The sequence below is a fragment of the Pinus tabuliformis genome, chromosome 8, assembly GCF_031772625.1.
Source record: "Pinus tabuliformis cultivar Carrire ecotype Pingquan chromosome 8, CPIR1, whole genome shotgun sequence".
NCBI lineage: Eukaryota > Viridiplantae > Streptophyta > Pinopsida > Pinales > Pinaceae > Pinus > Pinus tabuliformis.
Window position 1 is genome coordinate 256,564,329 of NC_142294.1, and position 23,521 is coordinate 256,587,849.

At 40.7% G+C, this 23,521-nt stretch overlaps 1 pseudogene; it reads right to left on the reverse strand.

The window, feature by feature from the left end:
- Positions 1-2,398: 2,398 nt before the first annotated feature.
- Positions 2,399-23,521, reverse strand: part of LOC149235131 (EKC/KEOPS complex subunit bud32-like) — a 129,082-nt pseudogene continuing 107,959 nt past the window's right edge.

Consider the following 23,521-nt stretch of genomic DNA (forward strand, 5'->3'; position numbering starts at 1 on the left):
TTGAAATTAATGCTTTTGGTTAATCTAATTAACCTAAAATTAATTAAGCTGCTCTAACCTATATTGACCTACATAATATATCACTCTACTTTACTCAATCAAATCTCTGCACAATGATTAGAAATTGACATCTACATTGAAATCAAGTATACAGTTAATATAATTACATGAAAATAAATGTCGCATGATACCATGATAGTTAAAATAGAAACTACTGTTGGCTTGATGGGGCCTGACCCAGGTTCAGAAGTGTTTTAGCTAAACAAATCCCGCACTACCGGCCCTTTTGGCAAGAATCCACGGAGCGTGAACTAAAGTCTCACCTGAGGTAGTACGGGAGAGTGTTGGAACTAGGTTTGTACACCCTTGGGATGTCTTGATGGGGTCTAGAGGGGTCGTGAACCAATCTACACACTTGCGCTACTCTATATAGCTATCTGGCCTTCGCGTAGCTCAGCAGCGAGGTACTTCTTAGATTCTTATTATTATTGTGGTTATTATAGATCTGATCTAGTTCTTAAGGTCTTTAAACACACACTCAACAGTTATAACCAGTGTGCGCAACCTTAAATCATATAGATATGCATAAAATCAGAACATAAGCATACATGTATAGATCAGTGACCAGATGCACAATAATTCAGAAAAACTTATCTTTATTAATCTTAGGTCTAGTACAATCAGTTCCACCCTGCGCTCTCAGCTGCAGGGGTCGACGCACATAGCCACAGACTCTACCAAGCCTTTGCACACAAAACTGCAGAGCCTACTCTAACTACTACCGACCATGACTCAAACTTATAGACTCAGAGCACTCTTGCTTTTACAAATGCGTACACTTTAGATCTTCATCCAAGCTACCAAGAAAACTACTTTCTACGCTTAGAGCCTTGCTCTATTTATACATTCCCATTTTCCATGAACCATGGGTAGGCCGACTCGCTTTCTATTATTTTACATTATTTTCCTGCAGACAACCCTTTGACTCGGATCGTTACAATTCGCGCTCTGCACAATTCGCGGAGCCTTTACCATAATTTTACCCAAAATTGTGGGCTTTGAGCCCCAAAACCCTTACACGGGGAACCCGCTGCCCAACAGGCCCCCAACACGATCATCATGACTCATCCCGAGTCACTCGACTAGTGCAGTGGAGGTTATTCAACAACTCCTGTGCTTTGCTTAACTTCACAACAAATCCTTCCGCCATCTGTTGTACTTGTTGTGCGCGAGCCTCTGATACGTTATTATCAGCTTCACTTACTTCTCTGAGTTTGTATACTACCTGCATGTGGGCTAGCTTTCCCTTGATGTTGGTGGTGATCGTAAATGCCTCATCAAGCCAAGGCTAGATGCATTCTTTAAGGATTGCTTATTTCTGGAAAATGACATCGACTTGTGCCTTAAGAGCCTCAACCTCCCTCATCTTGGCTAATCATTGAGTAAGGGCAACTATCTGTGCAGTCCCTCAAACATTATCATAGCCCTGTTGCAACTCCCATGCTTCGGTCTCTAACCACTGTAATGTTGGGTCTTCCTGTAGTGAAGTGACCATGATAAATGACTGATCTAACAAGCCGGTGCACTCCTATATGGCATGTGCTATTGCTTCCCACCCAGATTGGATGGCGTGTTGCCACTGCTCTCTAATCTCTGGTGGTGTAGAGGGCTGCACCTTGAGTCTCAGCTCTGTGATCTGCAAGCTGAGGTCCAACTAGATTTTTGCTGCTTCTTCCTTCGCTTCGCAGAACCCACTGGCCAAATTGTGGCTCCGTATGCCTAGAGGTAAGTCTGCCGCAATCTCGAGCTCAGGGGCACAACAACACGCTTCCTTGACAATTTGCTCCAACTGTTGATTCTGTGCTACTGCTTCATCATGTTGGAGACTCAACTGCTCAATATTAATCTATTGTTCACTGAGCATCTATACTACACATCCTTCCCTAGCATAGAGTTCTGTCGTGGCTCCATCCTACAGCTGGTATAATACTTCGCGTGGAAGGGCGGCCAAGTTTAATCCAAGGCCCTTGAGCCGGCCGACTGTAGTTCTGTCTTCCATGTTATCCACTGTTAGTGCCCCCTCCGGTAACATAATAGTATTAGCCATTTTAGCTTGTAGCAACTACTCGGTTATAGATGTACCCGTGGTCCCATGGGCGGTGACCATTCCCTGTTGTGGGGCATGCACTTGAAGATCTTGGGTTTTCATCTTGAGCACCCCCAACATAGTCTATTGTTCCGTCATTGCTTCTTGGACCAGTTCCCTAGTGGCATTGCGAACCATGTTGCTGATGTCATATAGGTCACCCTTGGTCAGTGTAATAGGCTCCCCTTCCAACTTGGAAGCCTTGTTCTTCTTCCGTGGCCCAGTTCATTCTGGTAGGCACGGTCATGTCAATTATGACGAGGTGGTGCTTGGCTCCACACCTTTGGTCATGTTATACATTTCTGGCTCTATGGTAACGTTTGGGCCTCTTTCGTCCTCTGTTGTAGCAGCCTTGTCTATGGCAGCCTGCGCCGCCTCCCGTGATGCCTGTACTTCCTCAATGAGCTGTTCGTTTTGATTTTGTTGTGCTAGGAACTTGGTGGCAGCTTTATGTTTTTGGATTTCGGTCTCATCGTGCCCTACTGCATCTGGTCCGTGCCATTTCAGTGGCCAGGTATCGAGCACCGCAAAAACAATGCCATCAATGGCAATGAAGGGAAGCGTGGTCCACCTCTACTCGAGATCTTTGCACGCCCAGATATACACATGGTGCATATTCGCCTTAAAGTCTGCAACGTTTTTCACACTGTCATATACCTCGGCAAATAGGTGAGGTTGCTGGTTGATCCACTGTTGTATGCTTGCATCCATTAGTATCTAGAAACTCTTGAATTCTCGGATTCTTGTGGCATCCTTCATCACCCATAGCGATGCATATTTTGTTTCCTCTAGCCAATCCGGTCTAAGGGAGGAAACTGACTATCCTCGGGCAATTCACCTATAACCAATAGGATGGATAAGAGCAACCACACGTAGTGGAAGGTCTTACCATGCTCTTCGGCCTCCTTGCAGTTCATAAGGAATTCTTCATGGAGAAACTGCACCCAATTGAATCGTAACCCTTTTGCACATTGCTCAGCTAACACGATGACCGTTGTTGGTACCTCACTACCTCAACATTTTCTCCTCACCTTTCTTGCTGGCAACTGGGTAGCAATGTGGACCCCTTTGTCCTGAATACTAGTAATAACATACCCTCTTTGCTTTTTCTCCAACTTATACTTCTTTTTCATGGCTTCCGCAATCGTCAAGTCACCACTCATGCCAACTATTTCCGCAGGGTCCCTTCCTTCACAGGGAAGCCGAGAGATTTGATGAATGAGCTCCACCATGATGGGGATGGGTTTTTCTAGCCATAAGTACCCATCGTGCACCAGGTAGAGTAGTTGCCTGATGACAAATATCGTGATTGGGGCCCGATGAAAATGTGGAATTGATAGGAGGTGGAGTAGCCCAGCCTCCTTCACCCCTCATAGCCATTTCTATGGCTGTAGTGTTGTAACAGCCACCCTCGTGCTTTGTTACATCAGTTCGCTAGTTTCCAAATGGGGAAAATTCTATGTATCCACAAGGTCCTAGGCTTCAAATTTCATAGTGGGAATGTGGCCAATCATCATTCCTTCAAACAGAACCCCTCTGGGGAGGGACGAGGTTATAAGTGCACTTCTAACAGCATCCAAACCTTTAGGTACCTTGACCCTCCCTTTCCATAGGGGGACATACTTAGGTCATTTTGCTGGAGCCCATACTAGTTGGATATCTTCTTCCATATCTTCCTCTGGTTCCATCTCTTTGACAAAGGTCGGAGGATCCTCTTCCTCATCATCGCTCTCAATAGTAACCATTTTTCCCTTTTCTTCCATCGATAGTTTGCCGAATCATAGATTTCATGGAGACATCTAGACTGGTCCTACCACCTCTGGGTCCTTCTTGGTCTGTGGTGTCCGGGGTGATTTAGGGATCTTGACTGTACCCCCTACCTACAACATAGGGTTCTTCGTAACATCATTGGTCATGGATATCATCCTAATTAGGGACTCCTGCATATCCTTCGACAATGCTTGAAACCATGGACTTGTTCTCATGATTTCCTCATTCATCATGCTCCTGTCTGCTTGATAATGGAACGACTTAATATGCAAAGTGCCAAGGGTTGTTTGGTGATAGGCCACCTGTGCTTTATATGCCTCTTTGAATTAAAATTCAATCATTCCCCCCTTTTGTGGCTCATTAATGCGATTTTGGTGGTAGATCTATTCAACCCTGTGTCTTAATTGCACGCTGTCTGCTCCTCGGTGTCTTAAATGGGACATCTTGTCATGAACAATATCTGCAATGGTCACCTTCTATCCTCCCCATGTGGCAGCGCAGTCCCTTGTACGCAGACGCGTTCTATGCTTCATACCAATTTTTTGCACCACGTCCAAGCCACGCAACCCCCATATAGACTCTTTTATAGTCCCGCGCCCTCTTCCAACTGTATGGAGCATTGTGACTGGGCCTCCTACAGATAGTCAGGTGGTCGCACCCATGGTGCGGGATTTCAATTTTCCTACTAGCCCGGGCTGTGGGAACCTTTCGAGTATCTTTGTATCTGGTAGCCCATCGCACTCTACTATATATGGTACACTCCCCTATTGGTGCAGTCATAGCAATGATAGTAGGGTCGCAGCTAGTTCTAGTATTGTAGTAGGGCCGGCCAGGTCTGTTCCCCTTATTCTCTGATTTGTGTGGCCGACCTGTGCAAATCCAATTTTCACTTTACTAATTTGTTCGTCCAACATCACGCTTTTCCTCCTCAGCTGTACCCATTATTCATCGAGCGTGCGAAGTTTCAAGCTGTCGCGTTGAATGGCTTCCTGTAATTGCCGAATTCCTTTGCCTTGGTCCTCATGTCCTATTCGAACTATGGGGGTTGCAGTCCAGGGAGAGTTCGTTGTCTTCCTGATTTCATTTTGTCGTATCAATGATAAGACTACCTTCACACCCCTCTTTTTGCTTATGGTCCTATATGCCCATTGAACCCTTGGTACAGGTAGATTCTTGTCGTTTTTTTTATCGGGCGAACTCTGTTCATGCTCCCAACTATTTTTCTGATTACTTTGTCATGAACAGTTGGCGGAATGCATCGCTTTTCCTACTGTCATGGCAGATTTTGATTTTTGATCCTTATTTGGGTAGGCGGTTGCACAACATTCACCTACATCCTTCGCCGCCGGTGGACGCTCAAACTACTTTGTCCCCCAAACCATACACATGCCCGCCTTCTACGTTCGCACCAGGTCCACCTAGTTTTTTGACGTGTATTCCCCCCCTGTGCAGTTGTCACAAGTAGTGCCCATGTTCGCACACTGTGCTGTTTGCATTCCAGTATCATATTTTCACGGTGATCCATGGATTCCTCCATGTTCATTGTGCCATCATCAGTACACAGTTCCCTTACTTCAGTTGTCACGCGTCGCAGTGATATAACCATCATATTAAAATTTAGCGTTGTTACTTCATGCAATCGGTTTTGCCATCACTCTATCTCTTCATTTGAATCTAACACGTAGGAACTGTCACGTTCCCAGGAGATTCTCCTGTCAGCTGTTGGATTCACCCGATCCTGGTCTTGCACTGTTATCTGGTAGATGCAGTCCAGTTCATCGTCACTGTCCTGATCGCACATAGTTTCAGTGTAGCACACTCCTTCGGTTGGGTCCAATGAAACTATTACGCGGAGCGAATTTTTCTTGAATATCATCTTCTGTCTTTTTAGGTTGATGACCCCATTCATGTTCGTGGCCCAATCTATTCCTAGCAACCGAGGGTATGGATTACTGTCATCAACAATTTCTATTACCTCAAAGTCTGTCTGTGTACTTACGCCTTCAATTTCCATTGTCACCCCTTGCAACCTTCCCATTGGTAAGATCTTTTGTTGGTTGGCCATGCGTAATTGACTAGGAGACCACTGCAGCGCAGGCCTGCCCATGCATTCCCACGTCTGTTTTGGTAATACATTTGCATCTGACCCCAAATCTAGGATGACCTGATCCATCTCATACTCACCAATTTGTGCTGTCAATCGCATTTCCTACCCGGTGCACAAAGCATGCTTTCCAAGTTTCCGGACCACGCATGGCTCTCCTGACCCTACGCACCTAGTGATCAGCTCTTGTAGTCCCTTAGCTGCCTTATTGTTGCGTAGTAGCTTCATACATGTCTCTAGAAAGGTATTAAGCATAGAAGGATCCATTCCCGGCTCATGTTGATCCTTACTACCTAAAGTAGAGGTCTCCATCAAGCTCTTCTTAGCTTCCTTAAATGTTTCCTTCACGCGTTCCATCTCAAACTCAGCTTCCTTTGTAGGAGCTTCATGAGCGTTCGAATCTTCTTCGGGTTGTTTCCTATTATCTTCCCCTGTAGTTGCATCTCTTCTGAGTACCATGTTTACACTAGGGTCCTCTTCTTGAGGTTCAGACCTCATCATTTGGATGTTTTTGGTTGGAGTAGGCTATAGTACCCCTTTTTCCTGCATTTGGGAGATCATCGTTGGACAATCTACCATTTCATGATCAAAATTCTCATAGTACGAACAAGATATTCTCGTTGGGTTGGTACAATCATGAGCGTAGTGCCCCGACCCTCCGCAATTATAACAGATCAGCTGTCCACGCCTTGGTCTAGGTCCCATTCCTCCTCTCCCTTGTCTGCATCCTTGGAATCCACCGCATGCCCCCGTGGCTGGATCGAAACCTCATGTTTCTATTTGCATTCGATAGGCTGGGGTCCTATCCATCATTAGCTCATAGATCTGACATCGTCACTCGTCATGACCCATTGATCTATAGAAGTTACAGTATAGTTGCTACGGAGTCTGGGTATACTTTTGCAACAGGTGATAGTTGTCTGTAGCGTGCTTTCCTCCAACTTGACAATTCATGCACCAGAGTGTGGGAGCTGCACTTGGCCCTACTTGTACCTCCAACCTCAATGGAATTGGTCCCCCTCCTGCCAAATAGTTCACAAATACAGGGCAGTGATCCTTATCATGACCCGAGCCCTTACGTTTTATACACCGCACTTCTTCACGTGCCTCCAGTCATGGTGCCCTATCTAACTTCAGGATTTGCATCTCCAAGCATAGGTTTTGTATTTGGGCGTGGATTTGTTGAAGTCCCAACCTAGGATCTTATATTGGAGTTTCATGCAACCTCATCACTATCTCTAATGCTTTAGGCTGGGTTGAGATCTTCTGCTATGACAATGCCGTCCTTAGGTGCGGTGTTAGGGATGCCACAAACCATGCGCGGTGTTGTGCATCTGAAAGCATCATATTAGCCTCACGGATCATACTTTTCAGGTGCTGATCTAGATCCCATGGAGTCTCACCTAGAAGCATCACAATTTCCTTGAATCTGATGATTGACTGAGTTTCTGATTTCAGCCGGCTAAACTCTTTGTTCAATGCATCTTGGATCTCCGCTATTCCAATGTTTGGATGATCGCTAGAGAGATTGATATACCACGTCAACACACAATCCATAACACCTTGGGCTTCCCATACTACCTTTACCACAAACCACAACTGATCTAGTTCCTCATTACCTACACCAATAAATATGGGCAACTTGATTGCACTCACCATTCCAACCCTTCGAGGTGGTGGAGGTGGGGTGGGTGAAGATGGGGTCGATGTAGGTGAAGTGTGTGATGGCATGGATGGAGGTGATAACTGTGGAATGTGCTACTTTATCAACTGGACCGCACTTCTCAGAGAGAACCCAGTGAGCTCCTCCTCACTTTCTTGTGAAAGTGAAATCAGCGGATTGTTCTCTAATCCTTCTATCCCTCGGTAACCTCTTCCACTCTGCGTTGTCCCAGACATCACTAGATTCACATAACCCATTTTTCAAATAACAACATGTTAATCTAGGTATTCAATGATTTGATGTACCTATCTTGTAGTCCCTTGAGAAAACACCACTCGGCTTCGCTGTAGCTCACGGTTGTGTCTATCGCAAACTCAGTGATAAACCCTCCTATTACCCGATCCAACCAATGATCTACTGCTCGTGCGATTTTATCTTCAAATGCTTCTAGCCTGCGCACCAACTCTAGAGTCCATAGTAACAGTTGATCCAGTTTGCAGCTTCCCTGACTGTCAACTAGCCTTGCGATCCACTCATACAATTCTGATGAGAAGGAAGTGAAGAAGATCTCGTGGATTTCCGTGTATATGTAGCAATCCATCCACCTCTTCTCAGATATCTATGAGGTTTTGTCTTCCTCTACCATGAACTTGTGAAGCTTCTGCTCCAACCAATCTTCAATCTCTTTCTTCGTAGGGTTCCAATGTTCTGACATCAGACATCCCTTAGGCAGATCCCAGTCCTAGCAACAAAACCATTTGTTGGTTTGATGGGGCTTGACCCAGGTTCAAAAGTGTTTTAGCCAAACAAATCCTGAACTACTAGCCCTTTCGGCAAAAATCCGTATAGCGCAGACAGAAGTCTCACCCGAGGTAGTATGGGAGGGTGCTGGAACCAGGTTTCTGCATCCTTGGGATGTCTAGATGGGGTCTGGAGGGGTCGCGAACCACTCTATGCACTTGCACTACTCTGCATAGCTCTCTGACCTTTGTGTAGCTCAGTGGCAAGGCACTTCTTAGATTCTTATTATTATTGTAGTTATTATAGATGTAATCTAGTTCTTAAGGTCTTTAATTACACATTCAACAGTTATAACTAGTGTGCGCAACCCTAAATCTTATAGATATGCATAAAATCAAAACATAAGCATAAATGTATAGATTAGTGACCAGATGCATGATAATTCAGAAACACTTATCTTTATTAATCTTCAGTCCAGTATAATCAGTTCCACCCTGCGCTCTCAGCTGCAGGGGTTCGCGCACATAGCCGTGGACTCTACCAGGCCTCTGCGCACACAGCTGCAGAGCCTACTATAACTACTACCAACCATGACTTGGACTTACAGACTCAGAGCACTCTTTCCTTTACAAACCCATACACTTCAAATCTTCATCCAAGGTACCAAAAAAACTACTTTCTACCCTTAGAGCCTCATTCTATTTATACATTTCCATGGTCCGCGGACCATGGGTAGGCCGATTTGCTTTCTATTATTTTACATTATTTTTCGATGAACAACCCTTTGACTCGGCTCATTACAATTCGTGCTTCATGCACTTCACGGAGCCTTTACCATACTTTTACCCAAAATTGTTGGCTTTGATCCCCTAAACCCTTACGCAAGGAACCCGTTGCCCAACAACTACTGCATGTTCAAACAAAAATAATAGTTTCAATGGAGCATAGTGCCTACCTACTGCTAATTAATTTATTAATGACATTCTTCTTTCAGCGGGATCCCACATCGCACATATAACTGTCATCCACACAACCCATCTTCCGTACCTTTGCAAGCGATCCTATTAACACTTTCGATTACAAAGCACATCTCCACACAATCCATACTTTAAACACTTTTTGATTAACAAGCTTCAATGGTGGCATGAATTACTTAATTGCTCCATAGGCATAGATAAATGTGTTTCATAATTTACGACTTATAGCCATGTCTCTCACTGCTTGTTTGTGCTACTATAATGTGATTTAAACATGTTTATTCTAATGCTTATAATTTGAATACCAAGATATTCATGATGGTTCATCATTAAATAAAACTTCAATTTATTGATATTCATAATTGCATGTGGAGATTCATTAGTTATTTATTTGAATTTTTATAGATTCAATGACATGATATTCATAGATATTTATGGGGTTCAATAAAAATTCTTAAGCTCCTTGAATTGAATGCCACTGCAGAATAGCATTGGCAACATCACTTCTTAAAGAGAAATATTATTAAACTATGGGTTGAATTTGAAATTATTTTTGGACAAGGCGGCGATGGGTAGAATAGTTGTGCAGAAATCTTGAGGCCTCCGCATTCCATAAAATCCTCTGCGTACCTTTGTACCTCCACACACCACTGACTGAAATATTTTATATGCATGCAGTGAAAAATTAAAATAGATGTTCTAATAGATCTGTAGGCCTATTTCACAAGCGCTTCACTGATAAAGAAATACCATATCACGTGCGTTCAAATTGGGCCATAAAAAATTAGGAAAAATTGAAATAATATATTGAGCATATAATAGGGGGTAAAGGTTTTCTTTATGTTGTATAGAAATATGTATAATATAAGGTATTGTCTATACAATATATTGGCCATGTAGAGGTAAAAATCAAGTGGGCTAGAGAAATAGAGGTTCGAGAGTATTTTTTGAGTATTGAGAGTGGGAGGGGGAAAGAAAAAACTATGGTAATATTAGGTCCATAGTAGCCTAGTATTTAAGTCCATCTCCCTAGTAATTACATGCAATTCATGGTAATTAAAAATTCTTAAAGTAAAAGTGACATTGTCCTTTATCTTTCATTTTCATCATTTTACATAAATTTTTAAAATTATCATGAAATGACTCAAGATGTTTGAGAGTGGTTCTGGGCTCATTAGATTTCATATGGAGAAAGTAGAATTTTAGATCTCACTCAAAATCTAGCAGACTTACTATTTTCTCAGGATTTCAAGATTGTGGGGATTGCAATGTTTCCATTGGATTTTGTCATGTACTAGGGTATGGAACTCATATTTAGTCAAGAAAACTAAGCCATCTATGCACCTTGATGTTAGTGACATTGGTTGTCAAACTACTCTATTATGACCCTACTAAAAATGTCCCTGTCACTCAAAGAAAATATTGACTTGACATGCTATATTTTTTCTATCTTATGTTATACATAGAGGGTGAAATTAATGGTGAATATCCTAAGATAGGAAATGATTATGATGATATGCAAGTATTTGTTGTAGCATTTTTTTTTGGATGCGAGAGGCCATCCAAAGCCTATTTGTTGATATATTTTCGGTTCAAAAATGGATTGCAATCGATGTTATTTGGTTATCTGCATCATTACATGATATATAAATGACAACTTGTAATTTTTGCACCTATGGTTAATGAATATTATAACTACTATATCAATGATGTTATATGGTTTAATCCATGTTTTTATATTTTTGTCCCAAATTCATCATTCTACATGCTTTTGTTGACATATATGCATCAAAATATATAAATGTGTATATTATATAAAATTCACTCACAAAATCACTCCCAACCTGGGAGATTTTGAAAATATCGCTCCTTGTTCCTCCTTTCACTCCCACTTCCTGCTTCTACTCTTGTTTCCCGCTTCTACTCCTGCTCCCAAGCAACCTTACTTTAGGAAATACATGCATCGCATTACTAATGCATTTATGATATATGTCTAATGAATGTGTTAATATATTTTACCTGTTGCTCAACTAGTTATCCTCCCTTTGATAGTGTAGTAGAGAAGACAATAGATATGGCACCTTCACCCTTTTTTTACTATTGGCGTCCCAAATTTCCCTATTTTCTACCCCATTTTGACCTCTGTTTTATCTCAACATAAACCTCTATTTCCTGCACTAGTCCAAGATAACTACCTATTCCTACACATGCTTCATATTTTACATGAAGATTTATTAAAGTGCTTTATTAATCATTTTATATGGATTTCATGCCTATTAAATACCTCTTGTAACTTATGTTAATTTCCTAGAAGTAATTGATAAACTTAGTATTAATTATGAGTAAGTATGAATAGTGCAGGTAGATTCCTGCACCACCAAGAGGATTGTCTGAGATTTCCATGAGCCAAATCTTTCCATGAGGATGGGTCTAATCCTTGACTCCGAGTTTAGCTGCTGATGAACTGAAGAAGGATACCAGTGGTGCACAATTAGGGAATGTTTTCCAAAGTTAGTCTATGGCAAGCGAGATGCATGTTTCATTATAATTGCTGGTTGATTCTATAATTTCGGTTATTAGTCTGTTCGACCGAAAGGCCTGGATAAGAAAATGCCTATAATTAATGGAAAAAGGCTAATGTCGAAAGGATTTCTAAGATATAGATCATAGGTAGGAATAGCTAGCGAACCATCGAATGTAATTTCATTTTCATGTAATCTGGGTATCGCGTCAGCTTTGGGGCTAGACTTGCACTGTTATGTACATTTGCTGAGTCAAGTAATACAAGAAATCCGCTATGATTTTCATACACAATGTTTAATTAGTCTTTGATGTATATTTGAGTGTTGAGCCTTTTCATTTCTTACATTAGAAACGAGCTGGTTGGCTAGGGCCCAACCAACCTAGCTCCTTTACCCCTTGTACTTTTGTTATTCAGAAAGACAATGTGAATATTTCCTTTTGCAGCTGCATGGTGTGATAGTTCTGATATTTATTTATGAAATTCTTATTTAAATTTCTTTTGTAGTTAAAGTGTGAAATGGATCCATGGCTTTGAGAGTTAGCTGAGTTTATTTCGTTTATGAAATTCTTTTCTCGCATTTTCTTTACTCTCAATCCTTGTATCAATTCGCTTTTGCTCGGATTGGGCAGGAAGCTCTTTCCTACACCACTACATGTGGTTGCCTGCACTTTGGTTTAGTTCTTCACTTTGTAGCAAACATTGAATTACTTTCCTGCATATTATTTCCAGTTATTTTTGCAAGCGAATGAATTGTTAACTTCAGTAATTGTCTTGAACATCAAAAGTATATCTCCAGAAGATTTTAGAACAATTGCATGAATTTATTGTAAACATGTTATACTTGCATTTTATGTCTTATGAACAAAGAACATAAACATTTTGAGTAGATCACCAAAGTTAGTTAACACATGCACATCACTTAGACTACTGTCTTGATTCCTTTGAGTTGCTTTCATTTCATGAAGTTTACTTCTTTTGCAGGATTTAATTAATTAAAGAATTTCTTTTCCACAGATAATTTACTTTAGGATTTAATTTGAAGTTGCAATTCCTTTTCAGCACATCTTTCAGTACTTTCGAAAGTAATTTGGAAACTGGGTGAAGGAAACTCTGCCTCGGTGCAAGAGCTCGTCTCCTGTCATAGAAACAGAGTGCTCTAAGCCTTGAAGCTTAGAGCGCCTTCACTAAGACATAAATCTACAATAAGGTAGGTCAGATACTTTTAGACAGAGACACTGTACCTGCACTAGTGCAAGCAGATTGCAACAGTGCAGGAACAGGTTGTTTGTGAGGAAGGAAGATCCAAGGGAAAAAAAATATCTGCAAGGGCCTACTTGTCATACTTTTAGCCATCCATATAAAGATGAACATAGCATTCCATTCCAGCATTTAAGATTGTTTCAGTTGTGTAAAAACTCTACTTGATTTACTTGCAAATTGTTCTTTTACATTCCAACACTAGAGTTTGTTTGGTGTTAATTTCCTTTACGATTGTTTTATGTCTGGTTTTGCAAGCAATTCCTTTGAGAAGCAGGATTAGGAATAGGAAAATTTCATATCACTTCTAGAATTGCATGTGCTTCGTCTCTCAGTTTACGAAACCCCCAAGTTGACAATTAAGTGTTGAGGTGTTTCATTAAGCGCAATTCCTCCATCCAACATTTTGGCGTCGTTGTCGGGGAGGTGACTTGAATTGGTAAGAATTTTCCATTTTTCGCAATAGGGGTATGTCTACTATTATTTTTTCCTGCGGTGTGCTTCTATTATTTGAAGGAATTTATAGGTACTGATTTATTTTTTGAAAATTACAGTTTTTATTTGAATTTTGTTTTTTAATTTTTTAAAATGAATTCCTAAAAGAGGAAGGAGTACGAAACCCACTAGGGGAAAAATAAATATGGACACATCTAAAACCAAAACTCATATTGGGCCTTCTTCTATAGGCAGAAAGTCCAAACAAACTCAAACTCATCACACAGGAACAATCCACATAGGCTCTGGTGGCAGTGGTCCAAGTGTGACACATCCCATAAAGGGGAAGAAGGGGATTGTTGGAACCCATAGTCAGTGATGCAGCAAAAGCCACATCTAACAACATTATGCAAATAAAATTGCATGTCACACTATGTTCCAGGAATTTTATAATTCCATACTTCGTGTAACCTTCACAGGTCAAGATTTAATGCTCCTTCAATAAACTCTATGCGGAAACGTTTGATTTAACTATCCAGAGTCTAGACATTTATAAACCTTTGAGCAGAACCTTATAAATCCTTCATAATCTTTGGTTAATTCTTATTACCCACACATATTAACCATACCATGGATTTTAGACTTTGGTTAAACTCAACTTAAACCATAATACATTAGTCCCACTTATTTCGATTATAATTCCCATATATTAGAAATATTTCATAAACCACACTTAAACCTAACCTTTCCTCCATTCCACAAACCTTTGCACATATACCAATGCCCTCCTTAGCACATTGAATCTTCATCATCAATCTCATTCCTCAATCCGATAGTTATCGCACAATAACTTGCGCCAACTAGTTTGACCAATCTCTAACATTTATTTCTCCCACCTCAATCTAATGGTGATCATGTAATCTCACACAATTACATGCACGACCGATATTATATCGAGAGCGCGTGAGAAAAGTGGTTTTCTCATGATACATGTCAACCCCTCAGGTTAATCACATGAAATCATAGAATACCATTTACAACTTTTATGGCGAGCGAGACACCGCTTACCCCTTGCAAAGACCGCAACATCCTTCTACTAACACATGGTTTTAATCTAATCCAATCACTCTTGACTTCATTTTTCACAACTTAATCCTAGTCGTCTATCTCCCTCACTCTCATTCATTGATTTGATTGATCCAACAACTGTGCTTCACTGCTGCATTCTTCTACATCTGACCATGTAATAGTCTTCTCACTTCTCTGTCTGTGTAGTTATTTTCACCTTATGGTCTTCAATTATTTTGATCCCGATCTTCAGCTCCATTACTTCACTCCTTCTTACCTCTATGCTTATTGTTTAAATCCTTAGAATTTTAGGAAACCTTGTAGTTATACCTTCGTTGTAACATTAAAGGTTTTCTCCAATACTATCTATGTGCAAGCCCATAACACTCTGCTCTGCATTTTGTCTCTGGTTCTGCACACCTACAAACCTATGATACACAGATTTATTCTAATCTACACATAATTTATAATTCAATTACTCAATCCACACTTGCACAATTTAGAATTAAAATCTTTGTGTATATATAATCAAATAGTTACATAATGAGTCTCTCTCTCTCTCTGGCCTGCTTTCCTAATCAATGGCCTTTTCCCTTCCTACCCATAGACTTACAGTCAAACCCTATCCAATCTCTGAACTCTAATTCACTAACTCATTAACTCTCTAACTAACTAACTCTCTTTGTGCCTTTTAGGCTTACATTTACACAAAAGGTTTTGTAACCCATTTCTGTTCAGATCCTTAATCTTTTGAACTAAATCCTGAATATCCTCTAAGTCCAATTTTGACTCAACTAATCCCTAAGGATCCTCTCTAGTTCCACAAACCATGAAACCAATTCCTAATCTAAGATTTATAATTAATTCCCAAATCTCTCAATCTCTAAACTATCCTAATTCTCTCATGTTCTCCAACATTCGAGAACATTTACAAATATGCATTACAATACTTAATTAATTCATGTTCTTGATATCTCTCATAACTTACTTACAAAACTTAATAATTACATTAATTTAATACTCAGGAAACAAACTTCCTTGAAAACACAAGACCTCCTATGTCTAGTAAAATACAATGAAATTGCTGAGCTAGATGCTCCTACATCAGACTCCCAAGGCTAAAATAATCATGATCTCTAGATCACGTGTTCTCATATGTAGATAGAAAACCTCCAGGGTCCCAAACATTACTTTGTAGTTGTCTGAATGCTCTTTTCCTTTGTTGCTATTGTATGTTTGTTGTCTTCTGTTTCATCTTCCTCTCCTTGTCAATCAATTTCAAATTATGATTGATCATTCTTCCTATTGCTCTCAATCTCCTCTATCTAGACTGCTTCATCATCAATTTCCATAACTCTTCAATCTCTATCTCTAGCACATCCTTAGGCTGGTACATACTCTACCATTTTTTGTTGTACTCTGTCCACTCATCTTCAAACTGATGTTCATTATCTTCTCTTTGAAGTTGTCAGATTCTTACTACCGCCCTTTCATCCTTACCCTCTTGTGAATTTCCAAACAACCTCTGTTCAATATCTGTAAATTTATTTTCAAAATATAAATGGTCCTCCAATTCCCCTTGTTCTTGATTCCTCTCAAATACATCACTATGTTGTTCATCAATTCCAACATATTTTTCTTCCTTTTCTTTGATAACCCTCAGTAATTGTCCTTCACTTCCTTGACTGATTCTGACAGTCAATTTAATTTCTTCAAGCATGGTATCTTCATGGTTTTCTTTTTCCTCATTAGCATGTCCGACCTAGCAACTTCCAATCTTCTTCAGTTCTAAAACTGACTCTTCAACTTCAAACATGTCTATCTCATTTTCATCAAATCCTATAATCATAAAACAATTATTAGAATTAAAAATATAAGGCCTCATTACCTCTTCTTCCCTTGGCAATATTTTAGTATGCTGCTCTGAATTTTCCTTCTCTATCAATACATCAATATCTAATTCAACCTATTTAAAGAATTCTCCAAAGTTCTCTCGAAACTATCAACAACTCTCTCCTCCACACCATCTGCTTCAATGATCTTTTTCTGCTCTTGTCCACTATAGTGAACTCCTTCGTCCGCAATCACACTGTCATATTCTGAGTTTTCCAGCAAATATTCCAGCAATTCAATTTCTCTTTGAGACTTCATAAGTATTTCATCATCACTTATAATTCCTACATTTGTAGACAATTTATTAGTTTGAGAATTACAAGGTTCAATAGTCACAACCATTGCTTCACATATAAGCTCTTCACACTAAATTTCATCTCCTTATTTCACAAGAAATTTTTCCTGTGTTGTAACAACTTCGAACATCAATGTATTACTAAATTCTTTCTGCTGCAATAATTCAGTATTGTTCTCATTCAAGAGACATTCTCCATCATTATTTACTTTAGAGTATTTATCTTCTGAAAGATACTCTTCCATACTTTTGATAGTCTCAAAAGATTGTTCATCCTCTGCAAAACCTCTAATCAAATCAAAATTATTAGATTAAAAAATACAAGGTTTTACATCCTCCTGTTGATCTGAATTTATCCAACACTTCATAAAATCATCAATAATACCTTCTTCAGCAAAGTAAACTTCTTGTTGTCTTGAATTCACACAATGGTTGATAAGATCTTTCACAGATCTTGATTCTTCATCCTCACCCAGAACTTCACCTTGTTTTGCTTCACAAATGGAAACTTCCATTCTCAACTCAACTTCTCTGAGTTCTTCAAACTTCAATTGAACATTTATTACCTGTTCAAGTTTCATCATCTCTTCTACTAACTGCATATTCACCTGCTGATTTCTCTTGTCTTGTAGCCTCTACCACTTTACTTTCTTCCTTATGACATAACCATACTTTTTTTCATCTTTATTCATCTACAACATCTCCATCAATATCTCAAGATGGAAATTTATCTCAACCTTCTCCCTCTCATATTCTTCTTCACTTAATTGTCTCTGTAGGCCATTTTCCTTGGCATCCTCCTTCTTCACTTTTCTTTTGTTGTGGTCTTCCACAGAACCTATGTTATCTCTGTTATGACTATCAGTGGTCATCTCCTCCTCTATCTTTATGAGTTCCTCACTCACTTACTATGAACTGTACTAAAGCCTCTACAACAGCAAGTCCTCCCTACTATCACTTACCTCACCAAGCTTTCCTCTATACTTGGTCTTTTCGCAAGCACTTGGTTCTTTATTTTCTCAAACATCTTCGAGCACTTCTCTTTGATCCTTCCAGGCTTCAACTCATCTGCACCTTTTAAGAACACAACTATCCTCTTGTATTTCAATCACAAATGAAATACTAGGTTCTGGCCACCTCTTCTTTCACTCAGAAATTCTTACCAGCTTTCTTCATTACTGCTTCTTTTCTTTTGATGGGATACCTTCTTTTTTCTACAACCTGAATTCTACAACCACAATCTTCAAACCAAATTAAAACAAAAACATATCATCTCACCTTCAGGATCTCTGCATGATCTTCTTCTCCCATTCATTTGCATTTTGAATGGCTTGTTCTTTGTTTCTTTGCATATGAAAATTCTGAAACACTTTATCTCTGTGTGACTATTGTTTGTTTGATTTAAAATCTGACCAACTATTGCCTGTATACATACCTCCAAAACATAACTCTGTTCTATGTTTTCTCAAAGAATTTTTCACACAAAATTTCCTTGTTCAACTCTGATACCAAAAAGGACGCAGCAAAAGCCGCATCTACCCACATTATGAAAATAAAATTGCATGTCACACTATGTTCCAAGAATTTTATAATTCCATAATTAACGAAACCTTCACAAGTCAAGGTTTAGTGCTCCTTCAATAAACTCTATGCAAAAACATTTGATTTAACTATCCAAAGTCTGGACCCTTATAAACCTTTGAGCGGAACCTTATAAATCCTTCATAATCTTTTGTTAATTCTTATTACCCACGCATATTAACCATACCATGGATTTTAGACTTTGGTTAAACTCAATTTAACCCATAATACATTAATCTCGCTTATTTCTATTATAATTTCCATATAATAGAAATATTTCATAAACCACACTTAAAGCTTACCTTTTCTTCATTCCACAAATCTTTGCACATATATCGATACTCTCCTTAGTGCATTAAATCTTTGTCGTCGATCTCATTCCTCAATCTGACGGTTATCCCACAATAACTCATGCCAACTAGCCTTGCAATCTCCACCGTTTATTTCTCCTACCTCAATCCAATGGTGATCATGTAATCTCACACTATTACATGCACAACTGATATTAGATCGAGAGCGCGCGAAAAAAATGGTTTTCTCATGCTACATGTCAACCCCTCAGGTTAATCGCGTGAAATCGTAGAATACCATTTACAACTTTTAGGGCGCGCGAGATACCACTTACCCCTTGCGAAGACCGCTCTATCCTTCTGCTAACACGTGGTTTTAATCTGATCCATTCACTTTTGACCTCATTTTGCATGACTTAATTCTAGCCGTCTATTTACCTCACTCTCGTTCGTTGATCTAATTGATCCAACCACTGTGCTTCGCTGCTACGTTCTTCAGCATCTCACCATGTAATAGTATTCTCGCTTCTCTGTCTGTGTAGTTATTCTCACCTTACAGTCTTGTTTTCGGGAAATCTAGTCTCTATGCAGAGCTGTTAGTCCCACTAAGACAGGTAGCTATCTTAGAAAAAAATATATTAAAGTTACTTTTCTTTTCCTTTATGAAAAGTAGATAGGAGAGGATCAAAGAATACCAACGTCGATCTTTTGCTCGGTTCTTTGCTTGTTCCTTCTCCTCACCGATAGGTCTTTGCCGCTTCTCCCTTGACCACTCTGCTTCAAAGAGTACCTGTAAAGTCAAAGCAGCATAATACCTTCAAATTGCAAAGATCTACAATCATAAACAATATAGGACCAGATATATATTGACCACACAAATGCATATACTATCAGACATACAAGAATGTGGAGGAAAACTTCAATAGCTTTATTGATGTAAAGATTAGAAGAGAGGATTACAACCCATTGATATGACCCAGCGTCATCCTCCCAGCATGAAAGCCCTTCTTCACCTCATGAAAAGCTTAGATCACCCAACAATATGATATTCCACCAGGAAACCAACAACACTTCCTTACAAGATACAAAATTCCAGCCTCTGGATCTCTGGGATGATGGATCCATATATAGATGATTACAGGGAGGTGAGTCAGCTTTTGGGATTTTGATTAGTGTCTTCTCTCTGATAGTTCTTGATTCCACTTGGAGATTGATGATCTCCTACTCATCCCTGGGCGAATTCAGAGAGGCAAGTGTCACAAGAGAAGTTTCTGGAAGATTCCATGATCATCCACCTCGCAAACTGTCTCTGCCATTTGTCCATTCTCACCCATCGCACCATACAAAAGGGATTTCTAGTATCCATCACACCTTTTACACTGGGTAGGTGAGATGCATCACACCCTTAGCACTGAGCAACCTGTATGGTCCAGTTTTGACCAGTTTTGAGCAGTTTTCTGTGGAGAACTTCTGGGAGATGATGTAATCAGCTGACCTTATTCCTTTAGGGCATGATACAACACTTTTAGGGACTCAAAAGCCCTTGGTTTATGGACATATATGATTGGGGTTGCAGTGCCCAAAAATGTCTATAATAGTTGCCCCCTAAAGCATGAGGTCATTAATCTTTTGATGTCGGGAGAAATGCTTTATCATGAGGATCCGAGGTTTTTTGAACTGGAAGGCGACCTGTAATAAGATACAATACAATACATTATCTTCATAATATTTTCATGATCTAGCTGAGGTGGGCATTCTCATGCTCAACTTTATAAATTCATTTTCATGTACATAGGACAGACGACCGTTTGTATAGTAGACTGATGATCCTGATAGAGTCATCATCCTTTGATTCGGATGATCATCTATTTGGCAATGATGTACATTTGATGTCTTTATTTTCTTGAATATATCACAGCCCGAATGGATGAAACTAGATCTGGGGTCTTCAAACTTGTTCAATCCTCGCCCGAAGTACAAGTTGATCCATGTGAAAGATGTTCTGGAGTCGAACATGGAAAGACATCGCGTGATTACTAGCCAATGATGTAAGATGTTAAGAGGCGCAGGAGGAATCACCGATAATGATGATGACCCTCAAGGTACAGTAGTACAATTTACGTGGTGTGAAAATGGGACTTGGCATCAAACACCACATAAAATCTTTCAGTCGAAGGCCGTTGATGTTAACTTGTCGCCGGAAGTGAGAAACTTGCCATTGAGGCATGCAAGCCTCAAAGTACTGAAACGGTTGTTCCTAGGTGATCTGGATTTAAGTAGGAACGCAATAGATTATAGAGATAACCATAAATACAGAGATGCGATAACCATAAATACAAAGATGCAGCGGAAATAATCCTTCATTTCATTAATGGAAAATACTGAAGTATGCTTACAACCAGAAATGGAAATAAACCAGCTAGGGCGATGGTAGCTATCTCTGAGAAGAGATGTGCGGCTACATGCCTCTGAACTGTTTCGAACTGTGTTACAATGAGGCTCGAAGGCCTATTTATTGTTGAGAAACAATGGAAAACCCTTCACATCCCGAAACCTAACCCTAGAAGATGAAACGCCAAATTGTGGGCCCCGTTTGGGTAAATTGGTACATCAATTTCCCGGGGTCGTAACTTTGGCATACGATCTCCGTTTGACGAGCACTATAGCTCGTTAGAAAGATCTATCCGAGTACTACCACTTTGGGAGGCAACATTGGTCTACGACCCATGTTGCCCCAGAATCCCAAAAAAACGTCGTTTAGGGCCTCAAAACGGCTCCGGAAGTTCAGGACCCGAAAAACTGCTAAAAATAGTAAACTGTGCTACAATTAAGGAAACTGAAAAGACTGAAAGAGACAGTTGTGAGGGTCCAAATGGGTTGGTGGTTGGCCACCAACATCCACCTGGATCATTCCTCCCCCCTTAGGAAGCAATGGTCCCCATTGCGTTGAGTTCCTCCATCTGCTGAACTTGTCCTGCAATCTGTGATGTGTCCAGTGATGGTGGGAAGCATGGTCGATGATGGTCCACATTGAATACTCGGTGCAAGCGAAGGAATGGAGGAATGCTGTGCTCCAAAGCATTGTTCCCCATAGCCTTGGTACTGCTGTAAGGACCATGTCGGAGTGGTCTGAGCTTCTGATGGGTTCTTGTAAGGCGTTCTTTCTGCAGATGTAACCAAACTTTGTTTCCCACCTGAAACTTGTGTGGTACCCATGTCCGTGAGGAGAAGTTGTTCCTGTGTTTTGTCATGACCGTATCCCTTTGCTGTTGCTGCTGCGTGGAGGAACCCTTTGCAGGGGTCATGGATGTAGCAACGATCTCCCCTTACTTTGGGAGTGAACCAGACAGATGAATTTCCTGGTCTGTGATATGAGCTTGCTGCCTTTTTTGGTAGTGATCAAAGATGTGGCGGTAGGTGGGGCTACCTCTGGTATCCTGTATAATGAATCATTCAAAGAAATAATGACAGCACGAGGCCTTGACTCATACACAGCATGTCGCCTCCACAAGTATGGTTGGCCTAATAATACATCGCAAACATCCAGAGGTGTAACATCACACAATACCTCGTCTGTGAAGGGCTTGATGCTGTAGGGAAGGCGGCACTGCTGGCGAACTTTCAGATCTCGCCCTTCATGAAGCCACCCGATACTGTACGGCTGCGGGTGCGGTGTAGTCGGTAGGCCCAACCGCTTCACGACCTCTGCTGAAATGAGGTTCTTTTGGCTGCCACTGTCGACAATGAATTGTAGCGGCGAACCCTTCACCCACATCTGTGAGTGGAAAAGACGCTCCCCCTCTTCTGGATCTGTGGGCTCATCTTTCTGGATCTTGGCAGTGGCAACAGTGGCGCTGGGATCCGCATCAATGATCTGCTTCCCTTTGCCATTCCCCTTGTCGGGTTCTGGCTCAGGATCAGAACATGCATCTGATTCGGAAGCCTTCAACTCAGCCACCAGCGACTGCTTGGTCCGACACTCACTTGTGTTATGAGTGGGACTTTTGTGGAACTCACACCACTTTCCTGTGTCCTTCTTCGGCTTTGTGGTGTTGTTCTTTTCTTGTGGCTTCGACGGGTTATCTTGGGTCACCCCGCCTTGGCTTTGTCCTTTGGGCTTCGGGTTTGCAGATCCAAAGTCTCGCTTCTTCTGTTTGAACTTTTGCTCGATTTTGACAGCATATCAGTATGCTGTGCCGAGTGAGGAGATGTTCAAGAACACCATCTCTTCCTGGATGTATTTGTGCAGGCAGCCACGGTATTTGAGTACCAAATGTAGCTCAGAATCTTTGATACCCAATTGTGTGCGAAGGGTATGAAAAATGTTTGTGAACTCTGGCACATCTTGGTCTCGTCCCTGCCGCAGTGTGGTCCATTTGATGTATTTGTCCTCATAGGTTCCGACAGGGTAATACTGCTCCTTGATGGCATCTCGGAAGTCATTCCAAGTGGGTGCGGCTGAAAATAGTGAGCCTGTACTTTCATCCTTCTGCTCGCAGTAGGTTTCCCACCAGTCCTTGACGTGGGGGGCTGCTTTGAGAAGAGCGAAAACAATCTTTTCCCGACTTGAAAATTCATGAACAGAAAAATACCCATCTAGCAGATTTAACCATTTATCTACGGCATCTGCGTCTATTTTACCCTCGAATATGGGGATTTCAAAATTCACTTGTACCTTAAACGGTGTGGCATTTTTAGAGTCGCTGTTGGAAGCCGATGCGTCACCTCTGGGTAGCCGCTGAAGGATCTGCGCAAAGCTATCCATCATCGCGTTCCT